This window comes from Plectrocnemia conspersa, unplaced genomic scaffold (assembly GCF_051122295.1).
Source record: "Plectrocnemia conspersa isolate PC_06_02 unplaced genomic scaffold, ASM5112229v1 ptg000012l, whole genome shotgun sequence".
NCBI lineage: Eukaryota > Metazoa > Arthropoda > Insecta > Trichoptera > Polycentropodidae > Plectrocnemia > Plectrocnemia conspersa.
The window spans coordinates 27,360,830-27,385,663 of record NW_028277176.1 but is presented as its reverse complement, the minus strand read 5'-3'; the positions used below and the strand labels follow the sequence as shown (position 1 = coordinate 27,385,663).

Here is a 24,834-nt window from a genome sequence, read left to right as displayed (position 1 = left end):
GCTTTTAACTGCTTGGTTTTAAACAAAGAATAATTAAGATTTAAATTTGATGAAGGTGTTGTGTGGACATCGCCAAAATTTGCGATAAGGCGCCAAGGATGCTCGATTTTGTCATGCGGAACGTGCCTCACTAACGATACAAACTTGCATTTGTAGCGTAATATGACTCCATGTGATCCAAGTGAATCGAAATACTTCTTGCTGTTAAAGAAATTTTAATTCGTATTCGTATTCGTATTTGCATTCTAGTGATTTTATGCTAGGAGCGCTGGGAGACAACAAACAGTACTTCACTAATGTCTACTCAATGAATCACTTTTTGAAGTTGCTAACGGGTCGTGTCGAGAATCCGTCAATGATCGGATAGTCGCGATCGCGTCCCTTATTCTTAACCGTCGCGGCTTGGAAGGCTAGAACTCGCCAGACACAAAGATATTCTTGGCGATACCTATGGGGATTAAAATATATACATGTGAGATGGTGCTCATTCATTTTATGTATGCACCATAACTGTTTTATATATTCTTTTTTAAATATTTGATTATATAATGAACATAATGACGCATTGGGAAATGCTGCCAAGTCACGATAGTCAGATTTGTAGTAAAAAATAAAAATTAATCACTGTGATCTTTGCGGCGAATTTATTTAAGGCAACATGTACATATTAATACATATGTGAATCTGTTGCATGGTCTTTATATCATACTCAGGATCTACTATTTTATATAAAGAGTTTTAAATAAATCGCTATCATTGTGATTTTTTTTATAAATAATAAACAACATTAAGTATCATTTAGTCAAAAGCATAGTTGTAGATAATAAAAATAAATTTAAAAACAAAATATTTTTGTAAAAAAGTTTTTTTAATTAACGTATAATCTTTAAGCTTAATAAAATGTGCCGTTTATCTTATTCGTGCTACATATACATATATTTTTCCATAGAAACATTACCGCATAGTTTATTTTAATGCAAGATTAGATAAATATAATTTAAGACGAGCAAATAAGTACATTATAAACCAATCTGAACCACATGAGTACACCAAATCCCATTTATTTAATAAGTACAGTGTAATACATACGTCTGCATACTATATTGGTATGCTATTTTTACAATCCATTACCGGACCATAAATAATTTATTGTATGTAAGAAGCATTCCAACCGCTATATCAATTGCCAGCAATAAATGTTAATAAAGGTGGTCAAACTGTTCTACTTTGGGATACCATATCTACGATCAGAGATCGTTTGCCTTTGTCAAAGCTCCGGAGTTATGTACAGATTGAAGCACTTGAACCGATTAAGGAAGCCATTGAGTCTAATCTTACCAAATCCATGGCCTCAATAAGTTTTAATAATTAAAAAATAAGCAAAAGTGCTAAGAACCCAAAACCGGTTATTCCAGCGACCCCACCAAAACATCTTGAATTCCTCTTGCAAAACTTTTGTGTGTACCGAATCCAGACGGGGAACAAAAAAGGAGTATTTCGAAGCCAGTCCTAAATGGGAGCAATGTCGCGAATGCAGCAGCAAAGTATGTTTTGTTTGTAAATAAGTGTTTTAACCCTTTGTATTATTGTTCTACAATAGTACTGTATCAAGCATTTTTAAAACAAAACAATGATCAGAATTGCTTATGAAGATTGACGCAGAAGGTTGAATTGTTTGATTGGCATAATTTGGGTCAAAGTAAATTCATTATGTGGTAATAATTATGCCTTTGATGTCGATAATAACCGATCAATGTCACTGATGCATAATACTTATTATTACACTGATATAATTAGTATTATTGAAATGTTGATTATTAGTGCCTCTTTTACTTTTAATATTTGTAAACAAAGATTGTCGGTACAGTCACCTAGTTGGATACAAGTCCTCGGAAAGGTTGGCTGGATGCCAGAATGTGTAATTCATAGCATTGTTCGGAAAATTTTGGGAGAACGCTTCGGAAGTTCGTGTTAGTCACGTATAAAACTTTCCAAAGTGCTTTTTTGTTTTATTTATTATAAGGCACATTTTTACTAAGGAATGGATCAAGATCTATAAAAACATTTATATAATAAAAATAACTCTAATCTTGTATAAATTATATTAATATAGAAAGGAAAGAGTTTTAGTATCTTTTCAGTATTCTATTGATGAAGACATTATGTAGTTTATAGTTGTCGTTGTGACTTATTTATTATCATGACTAAAAGAGAAATGAAAATTGTGGTTGCTTGAAACGAAATGGCAAATCGCTAGGAATCATTTAAGACCTAACTATAATATGTTTAATCTAATAATCCCGTTGATTTGTAGCTAAAGTGGAACCTCGTTTCGTTCCTGAAACGTGCTTGTATTTGAAAACATTCGTATATCAAAGCAACAATGAAAACTTAAATTGATTCGATCTAAAACCCAAATTATTAATATGAAAATGAATAGTCGTATATTTTTCATTATTTAAATTTAATATAAAATAATTAAATTCATGAATTATTCATATAGGAATCACTGATAGCTCAATTTAACCTTTTTCTATTAGTAAAACTTTCGGATTTTAGGCTCGAGTTGAGTGTGACTTCGCAGCCAGAAATACACGCCGGAAGGCTGGTAACAATTTATTTAGTATATTGCTACAAATTGTTGTGGAAGAGTATTGCTTTTTTCCGAGCGCTGGTAGAGAAGCTGGCGAAGGAATGATGTCATGATAAAATGTATTAGTGTTGGAGAGATTAGTATCGATGCAATAGTAAATGTGTAGGTCAAAGCTCGCGAGTTTTTATACTGAAAATCCCTTATTTAGTAATTTTTTGTTTTTCCTGTCTCACAATTTTGCCTTTCGAGCAGGTGTAATATTACATTTTTTGGTTTTCCTGTTTGTAAAAGATTTTAGCAAAAGTTACCATCCGAATTTTTTAGTCAAATAATTCATGTCTTATTAATATTGACATTTTATTTCCCTTCTTGCGTGAGAATCTCGGTTTAGGTTACTTGTTGTTAATTGCGTTTCCTCTTCTTTTGATGTTGGCTACTACTTTTTTGATAATTTTCAAGTTAGTTGGGCGAAACACTTCTTCGACTGACATCCTCGCCCATAGGCGTATGTTTCTTTCTCGCAATCCATAAAACTTTTAGCTACATCTCGCAAAAATCAATACAATCAATACACATTCAGTGTATTGATTGTATTGATTTTTAAAGTCCAGGTCCAGCATTCGTACAATAACATTAACCAGACACAGCACTTTAAGAATTGAATTGAATGCTGTTTGTTTTATTAAATTATATCTAAAAAAACATTACACGAAACTCTTCGTCACGCATGATTTAGTAGGTGCGCGCGTGGACGAAGGGTCAATTTGATATGGGACAATGTTTTTTCCGCTCTATCAAAATTAATGGTCTCTTTAATTTAACGTTCAAAATTATATAATTAATAGGCAAGGGCGTCCAAAGATGTTTTTCATTCGATGATTACACATTATTATATATCTTCAATATTCTGAATTACTCTTCAGGATTTATATCTCAGAAAATAAATGAATCTTAATAACGCATTATTGCAAGCCAATCATGCAATCATTAGCAGCTTTCAATTTTTCGTATTCTTTATGTAAGAATTATCGAATCCTTTTCGATTGATTCATCTTCCAATATTCGGAGTCATCCGGTGACATTTTGCTGCAATTTAATGAACTTTTGCGATCGAATATCTTCTTGAAAATAAATCCTCACATTCACATTAAAGGCTTAATCCATTTAAGCTCATTAATAAAAGATGATACTGTTTTAAGATCTTTGGCATACAAGAACAACCTTTTTTAGAAAATAACTTCAAAATAATATTTTTAATGAACACTTTATTTTATAGTTTAAATATGCTAAATTATATCAAAGCATACTTACGAAGTATTTCAATGTCAAAAATATCGTCGTAAAAATCATATAAGGCCATGTAATAACAATCAACTTCGAGATTCAATTTTGTTTATACTCCCTCTTTTCTCAGAACCAATTCGAATGAATAATCATGATTTGATTATTGCAGTAGGTAGTGTATATTTATATTTACTAATATATGTTGCCAGAAAATCTCTAATATTTGTTATTGAAATGTAACAAAACCAATGTAGTAAAAACAAAATTTTCTTAATTCGCAGAAAATAAAATTTAGAGACGTAGTTGAAAATCAATTTTAAAAACCGGTATTATTCGAAATCTGATACTTTTAAGTATTATGTATTATTTCTACAAGTAGTATGTAAATATTATTTACATTAAAATAAAATTAGGTTTTAACCTTTTAAATATCAAAAATAATGAATTATACGTTCAGAAAAACGATGTTTGCATCATCCAAGTATATTAAAAATGTATCCGATTTTTATTTGTTAAAAACATTTGTTTTTGGCAATCTAATGGTTAATTCCTATATCCAAAATTCGTGGAAAAATACATTAACCATAGTGTTATTTATTTTATTTATTTAAAATAAAGAATTATGATCATCATGGCATAACAGGTTATCCCAATGCGTCCAAAAAAGTGTATATATATATGCTTTATACCGCAAAAAATATTGCTTATAATGTATCCAAAATCTTGTATAGAAAAAATTCTGAAAATAAGTTTATCGGATAGAATATTATAAAGAAAATTTCTTTAAAATAAATCATTAAAAAATAATGTGTTTGCTTTTAGAAAACCTGAAAAATACCATAATAATATATATATTTAATCAGTAAAAGAACAAAAAGTTCCGTGGCAGTGAAAGACTATTTTATATTTCAGATAATTTTAAATCTACAATGTATGTATTTGTATCTAATTTTGTATAAATACAAGATTGAGTTCTCGTTTAATAATTTGCTATATTTTTTTGTTACAAATCAGTCCGTCATGTCGTGATAGGTTTTAGGAAAAAAGAGGTAAATTCATTACCAGGTTCTCGGGTATTTTCCCTTAAATTAATCAGGTAATTTGTGTCTAATAATTTATAATATATATGTACGTATATTATAAAATAAAATATTTTATTTTTGTATTTTGCTCAAACAGTTGTAGAACTGTTAATGCTTTATTTAATCAAAATATTCATGTACACACATATCTTTCAAATAAACAATGGATGATGATAGATATAGAAGACTTTTAAAGTCAAATTTATTAAAAATATAATTTATCATTGCTACTATTTTTTTATAATGTTATATTTTTAAAATATCGATGCATTTAGTGTTTCATATTTCATTGAACTTTATGAAAAATGGTTAGCAACGAAAAAGATAATAATAAATTTAATATATAATAAATAATAATTACCTATTCAAGTAACTATTTATGTGTAATTGTTATCAACAGTGTATGTATGTATATATTGAATAAATACATATGATTTGATCATTAAAACATTAATATACATATTCTATGAACTGTCGACACTAAAATTTTTATAAATTTGCTTTTAAGATTTAAATTAAATATTAATAATTATTTTTTATTTAAACAATAGATTTGTAAGTTTAAATATTTATTATATGTATATGTGTATTATTATTTAAACCAAACTTTGAATATTAACAATAATTATATTCAACTGTTGATAACAAAAAAAACATAAATTAAATAAAAAATCTATATAATTATATTATATTATATCATTTGTTGATTCTGGATTTAAATCAATTTTATTTAAAGAATACAAATAAATTTAGAATTGCATTTGTAAAAAAAAGTAGAAGTTCAATAAAAAATATAAGTAAGAAGAGCAAGAGCGGTTTCTAAGCATCGACCGATAGATTAAATTTTTGATTTAAATTAGTACTTCAACATTAATTACAACGGCGGCTAAATTTATTGATTGTTATAAAACTGTTGATAAATTTATCAGTAAAATATTCGTAGAATAACGGATAAACAATCTGATAACTTATATTACACCGCAGATAAAACTAATATAATTTTAACTCGTGACTAAGAAATATTCAATTTTAGTAATAATATACAAATTTTAAAGTGCTAGTACGATAGAAAAAGTGTCAAAGAAATATTACAGAACAACTGTTGTTTCACCTTTTTCCGTGAGCGTAGCCTAATTTTAATATGTAAATTTCCTTATCGTAAAAACACGCGAAATGGCTCACCCGTCCCAATACATTGTTGCCAGCAAATGTTTAATTTATGATAAATTAAAACCAAATAATAAACCTTATATTTATAATTATATTAACAGCAATCTAATATTATCTCAAATATTTAAATCGGTAACAGTGCCACTGCATCATGCTATGTCATGATGAAAACGTTCTCATTGACTTATTTCGCTTACACGTGTCAAAAATCGACAGTGCCAACAGAGTAGCTTTGCTTGGCAAACTGCATTTGTTACATACATACATACTTTTTCAAGCAACCACGTTGCAGTTTGGCAATCGGCTGCCGGACCACGCTTGATCACACCACCTCGGTACATACGCGTGCAGAGCGCGAGGAATTTTGCGATGCACGTGCAAAAATTGTGGCAAATGGCGATCATTGTGCAAAAGTGACGTGATTATGGCATGAAGCGTCACGGAGGAGTAACGACGCGCGTCATGTCGCAAAGTGACGATCGTGAAGCAGTGATTTAATTATGCGTTAATTGCTGCAGAAGGCAGGGTCAAAATGGTGCTGCGTGGTCAAATATAATAAGTAATAACGCTGAACAAAAACATTTATGCCACAAAGATTTGATTTATTGCTATTCTTATGGTTAATATTTCAATAAAAACAGCATCGTGTAAAAATGAGCAATTGTTAAACAAAGTCGCTGACCCAGAATTGCTCTAACGAGTCATTACAGGTGACGAATCATGGTGTATGGTTATAATATCGAAGCAAAAGTCTAATAGTCTCAAGCAATTCAAAAAAGCACGTCAAGTTCGATTGAATGCCAAATTTTCTATTAATTTTTTTTATTATTATTTTATATTATTACATAATTCAATGATCAATGAGTATCACATTGCATTTGTATTAGCGTGAGCAAACAACTTTAGGATTTTGCAACATTATAACATACAGCTTAAACTTTTTGTTTCCGCCGGAATCTCAGTAATCTGCACAATAACTAATGATATTTACAAGGTCTATTTTTATAAAAAGTTAGTTGTCAATATAGTTGAGACGGTGACCGAATTATTGCACAAGCAAAAATTACGCACACAAAAATTCCACACAGCGAAAGTTTTGAACATATATGTGATTGTTTGATTGACAAATATATTTTAACTTTAATTTCAAGTGCTTTATAAATGTCAATGTAAATTACATTATTTTTTTTATATATATGTACATATATTTAAATATACACATATGTATATGATCAGAATTTTTGTTGTTCGAAATTTTTGCTGTGCGCAATTTTCGTTTGCGCAATAATCACCGAACCAGTTTAAACTAACGCATATATCATGTCCTTACATATAGCTGTATCCTATATAATTATATATTATAAATACTATTTTATAATATATGTACTATATTATAATCGATGATACTGAATTGAAATTTTTTTGAAGACGTGCTTTGCATCCTTCTGCAATTTTTTATGAAATCTACCTTATATATTTTAGATGAGATACATACAATAATTAAGTACTATCTACTTGAAACCTGACGGTAAAAAAACGAAATCTCCAGCGAAGCATAAAAGCGAAACTCAGTATTCAAAAATCATAAGCAGCTCTTTTTTTTAGTTCAACAACTTCATTATGCCAGTATTTTCTTGCGGTATCTTTTTACTAATCCATTATGATGATTTATGTATGTAGAATTGGTGGACGAAAATTAAAAGCCACTTATTTTAATTAAAATGTCTTACTATTAAGTCGTTCCATATATTTTTTAAATTTTTTGTGCAGCTTAAAATGGTAAAAAAATTAAACAAATAATAATTTTTATCTCCTATATTTTTTCTATCTACTAACATTTGCTACTTTTCAATAAATTCCTTATTACTTGATTCAAATAATAATTTAGTTTTGGAAGCAATAAGAGTGTTTTTTATAAAAAAAAATCTGATAGTTTTAGGGATTTTGATATAAATTAAATATTAAATAATAAATAAATTTATATATAATTTAAAACTCGTTTGGATCAATGTAGTGTAGAATAAATTCCCATTGTTTTTTACAGTAAAATATATTGATTTGATTTATTTGGAACATTCTCTTGGCCATGGCTCAAACTAAGCGGAAAACTCCCGCTTAGCCATTCTTATTCGGCTGGCTTCCATACTGCGCGGACGCAAATATTGAGTTTGCTATTCACTTTCTGAAAACAGCATACAGCACATTGTCTATGAAATATACATTTCTTATGAGTGAGTATTAAATCCTAATTCTAAATAGGTTTCGCATATATCTTAATTTTATTTTTTATATATTTTATGTGATGTCACAAATTTAGCGATAATTGAAGTCACTCAATGATTCATTTAATATTCTTGGAATCTATATAAACGCATTCCATGTAGATAAATACAATTTTATGAGTCTTACAAAGAGATACATATTTTTTGCTAATTTTCATGATTTTATATGTTAGTATAAAAATGCTTGTATTATTTTTGTACCAAAACGTAATATCATAATACCGGTATTATTCAAGAGTTAATACCGGTATTTCATAATAAATGTATTTTTGTAGGAAAAAATGCACAAATATTTCTAGCATATTACAGAAACTTTATAGATTTTCTTTTCTGTGTGTTTGAGAATCTTAAACTGGCGAACCATAATTTCGCAAGTATTATGTATATATATATATATGATTGTAACACTTTTAATTATTTAATAAGGCATTTATTTTACTTAATGCTGTAATATGAATTTATTGAAATCTGTTAACGATGAATTGATTCATAACAAATTATTGCGATAAGCAATTCCACATAATCAATATTTTACTCAATAAGTGATACTTAGAATTTTGATAATGATACAATTTACCGATAATTTTTATAAAGAAAAGTTTTATATAATTATTTTAATGGTGAGTATTATTTAAAGATATAAAATATCACATTGTTTCTGTAATAAATTGTAGCTATAATATCTATATAATTTATGGTTTATGATTGATTATTGTCAAACTAATGCGTCCCTGCTTATATGTAAGTATAATGACTAATATCACTAATACGTCAGTAAGTAATAAAGACCTTCAAATGTAAGGTAGTGATGACGATGACTTTGGATTACTTCAGACGATTTATCTCCATAAAATATATACAGGTACTTCAAGATCTCAAGCCATATACAATTTTCTTGTTGTATAATATTTTATTAATAAAAAAATTATACAACGATCATAGCAAATAGTTTAAATTAACTTAAACGCGTAATAATTTATTGATAAAAAAATATTAATAAATTATTACACCTTATTAATAACGAACAATCATAACACTTGATTATTACGTAGTTATCTTATGTAAATTGCATATATTTTATATTATTACATTGAAATTTGATTGTAGAATATAATCTGTAATGAACGAATATATATTACAAATGAGATATTCAATGCCAATGATTAGATATATGATTAATTAAACCCTGAAGGCAAATTCTTTTCTCAAAAAATTAAAGTCGTGCATTACAAAATTAATATTCATAATCAGATTATTATGTATAGATATTGAATAAATTAAAATTCTTTTAAATGTTATACTTATTTCCTTATTATTGCACTTGAACCTGGATTAAATACTAACATTAATATTGAAACTAATGTTTGCAATTTTTATATGTATATAATATATAGACCATTTTTTGTTATTATTTATTTTTAATTTATTTTTTATGTGTATTTTATATTTATGAAAGTCTTATTTAATATCAAATAATACCGAAAATATGAAAATAAAATAGTTTTGCTATGCTTTTTTAATACTACCGTTTCATTTTGCTTTCTTTGGCATAGCAATAATTTTCATTTTCTCGGGCACTCATTTATCTATAGTTGATTGTAAATTTATAGTATTCCAAGATACGTTAATATGTGAGCTTTTGCTCGTTTTGGAGTACTGCAGGGATACAATTTGGGTCCCCTGCTTTTTTTTCTCTTTTTTAATAGCATATATGCGACAATTGAGTGCTGAAATGTATTCGCACAAATGCGCAATCACAATAGAACAAGGTGGTTAACGGTAAGATTGGTACTACTCAACAAAATTAGAAGTTCGGTAACTTTTTTAATAAGCAAGTTGTTTCTCAGTTTCCCGAGTCAACGATCAAGCTGAGTTGTACAGATTATATTTAGATATTCTTTTATATTTGTGTTAGGTACGTCATTTTATAGACACTCGGACTCTTTCGATCTAGGATCTTCACCACCGAATGCTATGATTTATCACCGAATAAAAATCATTTAAATAAATAACAATACTATTTTACTAGTATTATCCGCAAGCCAGAGTTGTGAATAACTTAAAACGAATCTGTCCACTTTTAATCGAAGGTTGGATGATCGGCACTCGGAAGAACTTTGAGGTCGTTGACGAATCAGGCGCTGATTTTTTTCATCTTATCCATTCTGTTTTTGTTTACGTTTGCAAATTTTGTAAGGTCACAGAACGACGAATCGCCGTATGAATGAACGGCCGAGTGTTGTAATAGACCATCACAAACTGGTTGGCTATTTGCTTTTTCTATAGTCGGTAAACTGTTATCATAGTCTTTTTTCTACAATAAACTATTTGTACATATCGTAAGTACACAACAACTTACATTATGTTTGTTTAAATAGATTTGTGGCATAATTTTATATTGAATAAATAGAAGAAAGTTTATTTTAACCTGGCTAAAATATAATATAGCATCGGTGGTTCAGTGGTAGAATGCTCGCCTGCCACGCGGGCGGCCCGGGTTCGATTCCCGGCCGATGCAAGATACTTTTTGTTTGAAAAATATATTAAAAATCAATCAATACATTTTTTATCGAGGTACACACGAGCATACCAAATTGTTTGCTTAAATGTTTCAAAACATCACTTCGGATTGAATTTCAACATCAAACACTTCATTGTATCAAACTATTATTATCTTACATGGCAATCTCATATTAGGTATACAAATAAAATTCTCGCTGCGTAATAAATTTTATTTACTTTTGGTAAAACACTAACAGCTTAACGCTAATACGTCCTGAACAATTTTTAAAATTGGGGTATAATAATATATTATAATATATGTAAATACAAACAAATAGAAAAAATATAATTATACCATAATACTTGCTTCCGTAACCAGCTACGCCTACGTTTTGTTCTATTATATCGTATCCTTCAAAAGACGATGTTTTTGTTGAATTATTTTTATCTACTAGCTCATATGTCAATTCTTATAACATTATGTAGCTGTTTATTTACTTATTAATTGCAATGGTTAAAGCAAAACGAATTGAAATTTATAGTCACTTAAAGCGCACAAATTGGATATTATATATTAATTTTAGTTTCTCTCAGTTTTAGTGAATTTAAATTCATAAAAAAACAAGGTTTGTTTGTCCTATTAAATAAATAAAATAAATGTCTCTTTGAATCAAAAAATACAGCCATTGATTAAGCCTTTAAATCAACAAATACAAAACCAAAGTCATGATAATTGATAGCTTTTTTTGCAAATTAGTATTTAATATTGTTTATACAAACTGAAAATAAAAAGAAGAATCACTATAGCTATATCATAAAATATATCATAGAGGAAGCCGATGGAAGAAGATGATGCTTTGGCGTAAAATGTCTAGAATATAATGACATATCCATGTATGCTTCTTCAGATCTTTGACCATGTAGCAAAAAAATTTACAATTTATTTATTTACCATATTTTTTATTAATTGATTTAAGAAGTGTCTAGTATAAACTATTGTATTTCCTTATTTACTTAAATGTAAAATTAGTTGTGTTTATATTGTGTGCATGTTATCTTAATTTAGCAAGCGAAAAAGTTGGTAAAAACATATTGTCGCTGCTACGCATAAACGCGTCATAAAACTAAATGGATTTTGTTCTTGAATTTTCTAAAAACACAATATTTTTATCGAAGTAAACAAACAATATTGCGTATCCGAGTGGACGCCTATTAACACTGGATTAATATACTACAACAAAACAAGGATATAAAAGCGCCGAAATATTTTCGCGGAACAAATACAGAAACCCCAGTTTACGCATTTCACAGAAAATGACAATGAATCTGATTTACCTCTATCTGGATCCTCTAATAAATTACTTTTAACATTGGTTAAAGCAGTAATCCAAAAACATATAAATTATAAAAAATATTTCTTAATGCACGAAGGTGTTTTTTTTTATTACATTGAAAAAACCGCTACATTACTATTTTCGCAAACTGTTCTAGGAATATTATTATATAAATTCACACCTCCGTATATTATTCCCTTTTATTTTCTTATCTCTAATTATCCTTAAATTGTCTCTATTTCTAAGCTATTTTCATCGCGTACTCTTAAGTTAGATATAAATTAATACGTACTATTTACCAATTAATATATAATTAATGATACTATATTGGAATACATTTTTTCTGATAGGTAGAATGGACGTGTACGGTTTCATTTTAATTCGTCTGATAAGTAAAATTATATTTATACTACTGTAAAGTTGCAAAATGTTTATTTGCTGTTTAAACTCAAATTAACCTAAACGAATTAATTAAACCCTACTTGAGCTTCTAAACTAAACTTTCATCGGGTCAATTCCAACTTAAAATTCAATATCATAGGCATTTTAGAGTAGCATAATTGTATTTTGCTATTAAAAGTATAGAACCTATATTTTTACTAGTGAAAATATAATTTTACTGAAATATACATATTCACTGTGTCGGGCACATATATTAGTAAGATATTTAATTTTATCTTAAAGATTTGCTGTCAGCTCTTCTATGAGTATCCGAATGCATCGCAACTATCAATTTATCGTTTATTACAAGTTAACGATAGTGTAAATACACGTGTATCCTACTTTGGAGACCACTGAGTGAAAGGATGAATGACTAGAAGAGACGTTGTACTTATCACTTACTCAATTCTTAAGGCTATATAAGCCAGAACACTTATTTCCACCATTTCGCCTAACACCATTTCACTTCCGTCTTATATAATATAATTGCGTCCTTCAATTTTATTAAAATGTTTTTGTCAGCGATATTACAAAAAAAAGCAGTTATGCAAATTCGCTCATAGAGCTTTTACAGTATGTATAGTTAGCAATTGCAATAAAACCGTTGGACTTTATTTTAACAAAAAAATTTGGGTACCTTTACCAAATAAGCACTTAGCACAGCATTTCAAAATTGCGAAAAAAAACTTGAAATTCGGAAGGATAAACTTCCGAGTTTCTGTTTATTTTACACGTCAAAACGGACGAAAATAACCCTTTAAACGCCAGCGTCGTCTGTTATTTATCACCACGCGTCAGTATCTATTTCTAAAAAATAATATAAAATACGTGGTTTACTGATAAAGTAAGCTAGTACAGTAATCTTAATTAATTTAAAAAAATTGTAAATAATTCGTTAACTTGTTTAAAAAAATAATCAACAAGTGACTCACCGGTGAGTCGCTGGCGTTAAAAAAATATATCTTGAAATATAAACCGTATAAAATAATACGCATAAAAATAGACCCGAGTGTACCTTTGAAAGTTGGGAAGAAATTTACCATCCCTTTCAATCGTTGCTTCTAGAAGAAGATTAATACAGATATTGTCTAATGCCTGCACTACACTCTCTGGAAGTTGTCCGAATGGAAGTTACAACTGAAGTCGGCCGAGATCTACGACTGCGAGTAAGCGACCACACTGTCGCAAATTTCATATGCCGTCCGGACGGCAAGCGTGAATGACGTCCGCGCGGCGGCTGCTGTCATGTACAACTGGCATATTTGTGCGCGATCGAAAAATGTGCCAAATAATCGCAATTGTAAAATTGTCATATTATTAAAATTACGCTACTGATAATTATAAAAGTTTGTGTGAGCACTCACCAATACAATATCAGTGAAAACTTTTAGATCGTAAATATTCAATTTACGCAAAATATTTGTCGGCTTTTGCAAAATGCCATAAGGCATAAAAATGATACTTCAGAATACGAACGCCACATATGTGACTATCCTAGAATTTGTCGCCATCGATTCTAAATTAAGAATTCGTTATGGTGTGCATTTATATAAACCGATCTAGGGAAATTCATAAGGATATTCGAAACGATATTTCTTAACAAAATCAAGTACCACTAATTCATTTTTAATTATTTAATTGTATATGAAAAAAAAATCTGTTAGAAGAATATACTATCAAAAATATAATTAGTCCCTTTTGGTGCCCTAAAATATTCAAGGATTTGTGACCACGATGCAGCACTCGCCATGCGTGTTAACCATAGGACGCCTACGCGCATACTGAAATTGAACCGAGCTACTCGTTCTATCTCAGTTTTCGAAGCACCATATCATTATCTCTCTGACTCTCGTCACTTAACACGCGAGAGAGCGAATGCCAATGCAAATATTGTCAAAAACTCAACTTGAAAATTAACGACTGTCTAAATTTGAAACATAGAAATGCATCTTATAGAATTTTAATTTACTATATGGAAAGAAACAGTTCGGTGTATATACTAGGAGTAATACAATTTGAATCTGATCTTTGGTATAGATCATATTTACTTCATAATAGTTGTTTGAAGTTGGCGATTCAGTACTTAAAGCAATATATTATCTCCACTTAAATTAGCCCCTGATTTAAATTCTGTATTACAGTGACAATATTTTAATTTTATAAAAGTACACATGTCCGTTTTTCATTACTTTTCACAACAAAAAGCAATCGCTTGCAGGAAAGTTCATTGGGCCATTGAAAGTGTTTTGAGAAATCGTTTTGCATAAACCATTGTACGTAACGACCTTTGCCCCCTATTTCGTAACGCTTATCGTAATATATTTTTTTCAAATACACGCGTATTTTTCAATATCATATGAAACGCATTTCTTTATACACGCATACAAGGCGAACTGGACTCAAAAATCGAACCGTTGCAACACGCAACGGCGCGAAGAAGGACAGGCCGAGGGCACAGGGGGCCTTCGGGTTTCCAAACTGAATGTGAAAAGTTACGAGTTAAAATTTTTAACTGACCTGGCCTACGTCAAAAAATCGCATTAGTACACCTGTCCACCTTTGGGTGGTCAATGACCACCAGTCATTTCACCTCAGATCGAAACGGACGCATTTTCCTTTCGCAAGTTCTGTCGAGGTGACCATACAATGTGTCTATCTAATATTTTATTTGACACATTTTAAAAGTATGAGGAAGTTGCTTTAATATTCATAAGAACGTCGATAATGAAAATTCAATTAAACGCGTGGACTTGAAGAATAACATTGAGACTTGAGAGGAGCTGAGTTAAAAATGATTTATGAGAAACGAAGGAAAAACTATTTTAAATTTATATTGCTACGCTATAATATTATTCTTAAGTTGATTATAAATTTAGTTACACTTCGGTAATTAATTAATATGACTTTGTGTTATCCGTATTTTTCTACTTATTTTAATAAATAATTTTGAATAATAAGCATAGATTATTAAGATGTATCTTATATTTTGGTTTAAATGCGCAATACCTTCCTAATTGGTGTATTTTTTAAGTATGCTATATTACAGTACTTCCGTTGATGTCAATTATCTAAATCACATTTTAATGGGTTTTAGAATTGCTTGCATATTATGTATCTAGACAAAGATACTTAGATTATAATTATGTTAAATAGTATAAAAGCAGAGAAAAATACAAAAAATCTTACTACACTGCTCGGTGTTTTTGATGCAGATTCTAAAATATATTTTTAGTTAATTTTGCACTTTTTTAGCAAAATAAACAAATAATAATTTGAATTATAGTTTATGAATGACTTCCATTAAAAAAAAAACAATAAAATTGTCGAATAAACATAAATTTTAAATTATTTATTTAAAAAATCACAAGTTTTTAATGAATTTATTCTGAAAAATTATGGTAAGTCAAGTAAATGTTTTTGCCAAATAATGTGCTTCTAGAAAAAAATACGTCAATTCCAAATCAAGCTACAAATTTCAATTAGTTATCGTGTTAAAAAATACATTACGTTGAAATTACTTTTTGTAATAATCATCTTAAAAAAATGATAGTTTATTTTGGTATACCTAAATTTATGTAAATCTAAGATTATTGCCAATAAAAATATTAATATAATTGACGTTTTTATTGTATTGCAAATTTTATAATCTAGCAATATACGTGTACTGAAATTGTACTTAAAATGACGCAGATGTCGAATATTTTTGATGTAATATTTAACTTGTAATTAAAAAAATATATATATGAACACAAAATACAACAATCTAATAAAACGATTTTAGTTATGTATATTATATATATTAGCGTCGAAGATGCTCGGTTTCGTTATGCGGAGCACGTATTGCGTTCTGTACGATACGCAAGTTCGTAGCGTCCTGAAATATGACTCTCTGGAAGTTGTCCGAACCGAAGTTACAACTGAAGTCGACCGAGACTTACGACTTCCAGAAAGCGATCACACTGTCGCAAATTTTATATGCTGTCCGGACGGCGGCTTCTGTCACGTACATCCGGCATATTTGCGCGCGATCAAAAAATGTGCCAAATAATCACAATTTTTAAATTATCATTTTATTAAAATTACGCTACTGATAATTATAAAAGTTTGCGTGGGCACTCAACAATACAATATCAGTGAAAACTAAATATTCAATTTACGCAAAATCTTTGACGGCTTTTGCAAAATGCCATAAGGCATAAAAATGATACTTCAGAAAACGAACACCACATCTGTGACTATCCTAAAATTTGTCGCCATCGATTCTAAATAAGAATTCGTTATATGTTGAAATTTTTATAAACCGATCTAGGAAAATACATAAGGATATTCGAAACGATTTTTTTTAACAAAATCAAGTACCACTAATTTATTTTTATTATTTAATTGTATATGAAAAAAAAATCTGTTAGAAGAATATACTATCAAAAATATAATTAATCCCTTTTGGTGCCCTAAGATATTTAAAGATGTCAGTAAGAGTCTGTTGAAGTCCCCGATAAGCATGTGGTATTATAAATTGACCACGTGACCACGATGCAGCGCTCGTCATGCGTGCTGACCATAGGACGCCTACGCGCATACTGAAATTGAACCGAGGTACTCGTTCTATCTCAGATTGCGAAAAACCATATCATTATCTCACTCACTCTCGTCACTTAACACGCGAGAGAGCCAAAGGGGAAGTATCTCACCACTCGCGCTCGAAAGAGCAGCTTCAACTTTGGTCCTTTTGACTCCGGTCCTTTTGCCGACAATGTTGAAAAGAGCTCGAAGCTGCCTTTCGACTGAATTACCCCCATTTTACCTCCCGTTCTCGGTAACCTAGGACAACTTCCGAGAGATTTTAAAGCTCCGGAAGGAGCCCCGAAGTAACCCATTATATTCTCCGTCCTTAAGCGTTAAAGCATAAGAGTCTTTGTTGTTGGAGAGAACTCAAAGAATTTTTTTGAGATATCTCTACAAGTGAATTGTATCCCAACGCCCCTATTTTTGCAATGAGCGTTAGTACAGTTAATACAATTCATTTGATAATTTAATTAATTGTCTGCGGTTTTTCAGCAGTTTTATTGGTAAGTATTACAGTAGCACGTAATAGGTAGTCAGCACGTCGCTGTTCAGCTCAAATTTTAATTTTAAAATTAAAAATAGCATAGTTAAGCTAGAAATAGTCAAAAATCCGTCGCTACCATTCAGAGTTTGGAAGGGTTTTTTATTACAGACACAAACAGACGGACACATATATTTACTGTTTAGATAATGTTGATAAAAACAATTTCAACGGTAAAATTCCCATTAAAAAATATTTGGTTTTAAGTTTATTTGTGTTATAATGTATTAAAATTTTCTAAACTATCTTAATTAGATTCAGCTATATATAAGTGTATTGTGTTTTTATGACTTGTTTCTAATAAAAAGTTTTCGTCACGTCAGCAACTCTTTTTTTATTACATATTTTTCTAAATATCTTAATTGTTTCTCTAATTTACGTTAAAGCATCATCAAATTTTGATTTTAAATTAAGTGCGTTCTCTGGGATTTATCCATTCATTTTCAATATCAAATTCTTCTAAACTTTATTCGTCATCGTTGTCATTATCATCAGCAAACCCATTACACAAATATCTCTTATTTTGGAAATTACATTATTAACAACCGGGTAAATTCCATGATATAAAATAACACGTGTTTCAAAACTTTCTTTAAAGTAATTTAAATGATTTTTTCTATTTTGATTTAATTTAGTAACACTTAAAATATTTTCTAAGTACAGAGAAAAATTGTCGTTAATCACCTAAAAACTAAATCAAATTAAATTTTTTTTATTTATTTAGAAGCCATAAAATTGAGCCTTCTACCAAAATCATATATGATCAAAAATGATCAAAAATGGTTGCCAACCACTGCTCTTAAACAAAAATGTATTCACTTAATTTAAAACAACTCGAGATAAATACAGCTTGTTTTCTCATTGTACAGCTATCTAATTAACTTTATTTTTGTATTAATAACTATCAAATACAAAAGATGTTACAATTATGAATTAAGCTGTTACAATTATGAGTGACATTAGAATCGATTTTATCAGAATAAACATTCTATTTTCTGATTTCTAAAATAGAAATAGCGTTCGATTTTAGATTTTATCCAAGCTAAATGCGAACTTCGGCAATTTCGTCAAAAATAAAACACGCGAAAAATATCATTTGCAATGTAAATCCGGACTCAAGGTTCTGCGTTGATGTGCTTTTAATCGTTTTTTTTACTCTTTGCCATGTTTTATCGATCTCCTTTATATCTATATACCAGAGTCGTCGATTATTGCGAGTTCAAGGCAGTGATCGATTTGCTGCTTTTTAAGTTGCATAATATCATTATCACTGTTATGGCTTCCTAAACAACACAGTCCTCGACCTACTAGCAACTGTTATTGGTGTGAAGCTAAAAATCTATTGTGATGATTCGGGACGGTCTGATTGTCGACTGTTGCCAGTCAAGGTGTTTCAAATATAGATCTAGTAGACACTTAGATCTATCCGACTATTTATCTTGCTTAGTTCAACGATCCAGATGCGACAAAGGGATCGTTTTAGAGCTGCAGATACTATTAAGAACCAAGTGATTTAAAAGCATCAATACAAAGAACACGAAAATTAATGAATACCAAAAACAATCCAACTCTAAAATGTGTGAATTAATAATTTAGAAAAAAATGAGTTTAAAAAAGAAGGTATGTTTAACGTGAAAAAATGTAATTTATATGATTTAATTTTATAATGGTAAACACCAAAGTTCAATAAAATAAATAAGAAACGACACGGTACTCTAAATGTATACCGTACCGTTTCTTATACGCTTGGCCTATAGAATCACCAGCATCTGTCAATAGCATCATATTTCAAGGTGCTCGAGCCGCTTCATGCTTAGTAGAGTAAGTCTTACATTTGTAGAACAATACAATTGTAAAAAATATCATACGATATAAAAATCTTGTGTACAACAGCATCCGATGGCTAAGTCAATGTGAAGCTATTCAATAAAGTATGGATAATGTGTGGCAATAGACAAGTCGTCATTTATTCTTTGTACACAAGAATTGTATTTCTGAAAAGAATCCATGACTCTTAATGGTTATTAGACGGAAAATTTGTAAAATGTAACCCTTTTTATATAGGAGGGGGGGTTAGACATAGATATGATCCCATTGTCACTGTGTTGCACAGTACTCCTCCCCTAGCATTTTAGTGCTATGAAATTCGAGCAAGAGAAAAGAAAGATTATGGCATTCACCTGGAGTTATTGATACTGCTCTAGCGAGGCAATGAATTGGTGCAAGCGAGGGAAAAAGAGAACAGCGGCGGAATTGAACGTCATTGCCATTGATTTAATAGTCAACAAATGACTCATCTGTGAGTCGCTAGCGTTAAAGTTTCATATCAGACATTTCACGCCGTTATTCAGAGAATTAGTTGTGCCTCGACTACTTTTAAGATTAAAATTATGTAAGATCTATAATTAATCACATTTTTCGATTACTTTAATATTTATTTAAATATAAGGTAATTAAAAAAAGAGATTAATTCTAGATTTTACAAACTTAAATTTATATGAATGTTTAAGTGATCGAAAAATTTGATTAACCATTTGGTTATTTATTGTATTGTTTACTACATCATTATTCTTTTTCCATTATGTTATTCTTTGGCAATTTGTGATATTTTTTAAATAAAATAAGACCGCTCTTCATACTTAATTTGGCCCACAGAGGCGGGTGCCTGCTCTGCCTGTGCATAATAGAACGATTATCTATAAGAAAGTTATGTTTAGAAAAATAAATTAAGTAAGGTAAAGGCAAAAGATAATCAATTGCTAAAGTGCAATATGTCAAGCCCTTAAAAATATATACCATACTACATATTTTTATTAAATATCTTCTCAGCAAGAATTGGAGTCGGATATGAGGCATAATGAATCAATTAGATACAAAGAGAATAGATTTTAGCGGTTGTTTATATCAACGAATGAATCGGAGCGTTGTGATAATAGAACAGGATTTTTTGTCGTTTATAATCAGTGGTGGTTCGTAACTTATCCAAAAGAACACAGTAGTAATCGGTGATTTGTTCCTTTTACAAATAATCTCCGAGCCTAATGAACCAGTTTAAAAAATTTTTGATGACCTATTTATATGTCCACTATTTATATTGCTATTCTAAGTCTAGTTGATAATGAATAATCAATGGTTAGAAAATATATTTTTACTATGCTACAACAACCCTAAATTTCAGATAAAATTTTATGCTATTTCACGCAAATCGACTTACGAGTCATAATTTTATCAACATATTCTGCAATAACTGACATTGAAGACCTGTCACTACAGAGCTCACTTTCAATCGATCAGCCTATTCTAAATTCAGCAGTCTATTTTGTCATAGTCATAAAAATAGCCAAACTACTTTCATCATTCCAATCGGAGAAATTGAATGGCATCTATGCCACTTTTGAATTCCCCTTGTATAAAGTAATGAGGTTGCTTGTTATATTTAGCATGAATAAAAATATAACATGGTAAATTATCTGATAAGTTAAAAATGATGCATGTTTTTTTATACAAAATGTTAGAGCAAAAATGAGATAACTCATAAATATCTGAAACTAGCCGTACAAAGAATGAGAGCGATAGTACCCATTCAGAAATTTAAGAATTCCTTACTTTTCTATGTTTCTGAATAATATGAGACACGTATTGTTGTAAACGAACATAATATGCAAATATTGTACTGATAGTAATTCTATGCAACTGAATAGAACATATAAGAAAAAATATATATATTATAACTAGGCTAAAAAAATACGAATGCACACACTAGCGTATAGTTTTATTTAATTTTGGAAGAATATTTAATCATAATTCATATACAAATACACAATAAATCTAAGACTCCATGTATGCATAAAATAAAAAATTAGATAAATTGAGCAAGACAGATTTATACAAGCTGTAAAAATGGAAGTACCAGTGCTAAACTTTAAGCCCCCAATATAACCAGTCTATAAAATCACGATATGTTTTTTTTTATTGTACAGATTGAAAAAGGCTTCTCATTGAAATCGGTTAATTTTGGGTTATGACAGATGTATGAAATATTTAATATCTAAAGATTTATTAAATGTACTTTAAAAGTAAATTCCATTGTAATTAAAGTGCCAGGATGCCATCCTAGCTCAAAAAGAAGTACCAGTGCGGATCAATGACATTATAAATCAAATGCTTGATACATTTTTATTGGCTTTGATAGTAAAATTATATTTCTACTAGTGAAAATATAATTTCACAGAAAGGTACACTTTGACTGTAACATGTATAATATCTGGTAAGATTAAGAATGCACTTATTAAATATTTTCCAGTAATCTTCAGATGCTTTCTTAAGTTTCTTTGCTTATATTTATAAACAAACACAAAATTGCTTTATATACTGTGACGAAACAGTTATTATTAATAAAAAAATCAATAAAAATGTAAAGCAAAATTTCCATAAAACTACTAATTTATACAATACCTTGAACATAACATATTTCAAAAAGTTGTTCTAATAATATTGAATAATGCTAAATTCATCTAATTTACATCGTAATTAATAATGATTTTTACATATCACACATTACAAAGCATTTTCAATAATTTCATGTAAGGTTAACGAGTGAGACTCCAAAATTTAATAATTGATTTTTACAATATTAGTACAACAATTATTTTATTAATTTATTATCACAAAAAATCATAATTATGCTATAAATAATTCACATTATAACGATGACCTTTGCTTTTCGCTCTTTTGGCGCTTATCCTAGCCTTGAAATAATACGTTCGATTGAGTCGTTCACCTCATGTGCAATTTTTTCATACTGTAAATATAAATAAATAAAAGGTACATGAAATGATGCTGGGGTACAGAAGTTACACGTGGTGTAACCGCGCATTAGCATCGGTGGTTCAGTGGTAGAATGCTCGCCTGCCACGCGGGCGGCCCGGGTTCGATTCCCGGCCGATGCAATTATTTTTTTAATATTTTTATTTAGCTATGTATATATATATAAAAAAAATCAGAAACCATGCCACTTTCAATCATCCTGAAATTCCGGAATAAAAAATGCTTTCTTCTTAGGATAGCTAATAATCTTAATATATATTTTACTTAATAATTACTTTAAATAAAATAATATTGGTGGAAGAAATACTACATTTTTAAACATTTATTGATTACAAAGTGTTCAATAGTATTGGAGACACAAACACCAAGTCACAAAATTAGTACATACTAAGGTTTCTGTTTTACTATTTAATTTTAAATTATGGTAATCAATATATTTAGAAATATATTTATATAATATTTCAATGAAATTAGATGTTGTGTTTATTACCTATTAATAATAAAATAATTTTATTTTAATTATTTATGAAACTAAAAATTTAATGATTTTATTCAATTTTCATATCTTATTAATCTTAATTAATTTAAATGTCTATTTTTCGGCAAAGTTACCACTTGCTGCAAAATTATATTGTGTAACTATTTTGCAAACGATATATCTACTTCATTGGTATTTTAATCAATAACTAATAATAAATCGATGTCAAAAGAAATTTCTTCATGTAATAGGAAAAGTTATTGCATCAATTCTTTGCCAATAAAATTAAAAATTATATAGGTAAAAACTAAATTTTATCATAATATAAAACTGTTATTTTTAAGTTTCTTTGAAACATTTTAACTATAAATAGTTTTTATAGAAATAACATGTTACTATTTTTTTAGGAGATTTCATTATAGTATATTAACAATTTGCTGTGAATTGCTATTAAAACGTGTTCATTTTCACTGTACCAAGATCAAGTAAAACTCTATTTATACCATATTTGCATGCCAAGTGTATGCTTTAACTAGAGAATGTGTGAACTTGCCGACGTGAGCTAGTTACATCGTCAACAAACTATATTTTATAGACAAGCGTGTTACAGACTTACATAAAATATACAAAATAAGTGTTTTTCAAAAACATTATGCATTTTATAAAATATGTATTTACTCGATTATTAGATGATTTTTTAAATTATTTTGGTCTAGGAATTTAAGGTGAGTTTAATAATCGATGGCATCTTACAATTGCTGAAGATATTCTACACTGTAAAATATCTTCACAGAGTTTACCGAACAGATTTTGCAACAGTTGATTTGTTAAAATAAAGTTTACACCATGTTTTTTTGAATAAAGTAAATAGAATAAGAAATCAGGAAATATGATATATATGTTTCAATCAACTATTGCAGAGATTTTTAGCATTCATCTAGTGTTTTTTTCTTGTTAGTAAGATTGAAAGAAAAAATAAATATGCAAAGAAGTTTATTTTGTAAATACTTTAAATGTAATCATTTAATGTAGAACAGTGAACACCCCATGAATAACTCTTTGCAACGATTATATTTAAATAGGCAACAAGATTTACCTTATACAAATGCTTTAAACTACATTTTAAATGTATAAATTTAAATGTATGCGAACGAGCGTTGGTCAGAACAGTGAACACCCCATGAATAACTCTTTGCAACGATTATATTTAAATAGAGGGTTATATAAATTGGCAACAAGATTTGCCTTATTCAAATGGTTTAAAATACATTTTAAATATATAAATATTGAGCAATTATTTATCTAATATATTATTGTAATACATTTTTTAAAGATATTTATTTGAAATATTTTTAATATTCAGCTTATTTATTTTAATGCACATATTATTTGTTTTAGGTCACACTACAAAGCAAATGCTACTCAATCTAATATTTTTTATTGATCATACATATATTTATTTTATGCGCACTTTTTATTAAAACACGTGTTTATGACGTGTTTAAAATTGAAAATCGAATACATTATGAAATTTGTAGGTATGTTTTTATTTAAAAAATACCAAAAAATAAATTTGTAATATTATATATTTTTTTTAATTTTAGATTTTTTATTGAAAAAATGAACAAAACGATATTTAATTTTTTTTAAATACATTTTTTGTTTTAATGCATGTTATTAAGAAGAGATTGCCATGTTTTAATAAAAAAAAAAATTTAATATGGTAACTAGTGT

At 28.9% G+C, this 24,834-nt stretch overlaps 1 long non-coding RNA gene and 2 other non-coding genes across 5 annotated transcripts in view; 2 read left to right on the top strand and 1 right to left on the bottom strand.

Annotated features, from left to right (window-relative positions):
- Positions 1 to 24,834, bottom strand: part of LOC148228715 (uncharacterized) — a 123,045-nt gene that overhangs the window by 28,183 nt on the left and 70,028 nt on the right. The gene's annotated exons all lie outside the window — the stretch shown is intronic.
- On the top strand, positions 10,859 to 10,929 carry TRNAG-GCC (transfer RNA glycine (anticodon GCC)). Its single transcript has one exon. It is a non-coding gene; the product is annotated as a tRNA-Gly (tRNA).
- TRNAG-GCC (transfer RNA glycine (anticodon GCC)) lies at positions 22,674 to 22,744 on the top strand. The gene has a single exon. It is a non-coding gene; the product is annotated as a tRNA-Gly (tRNA).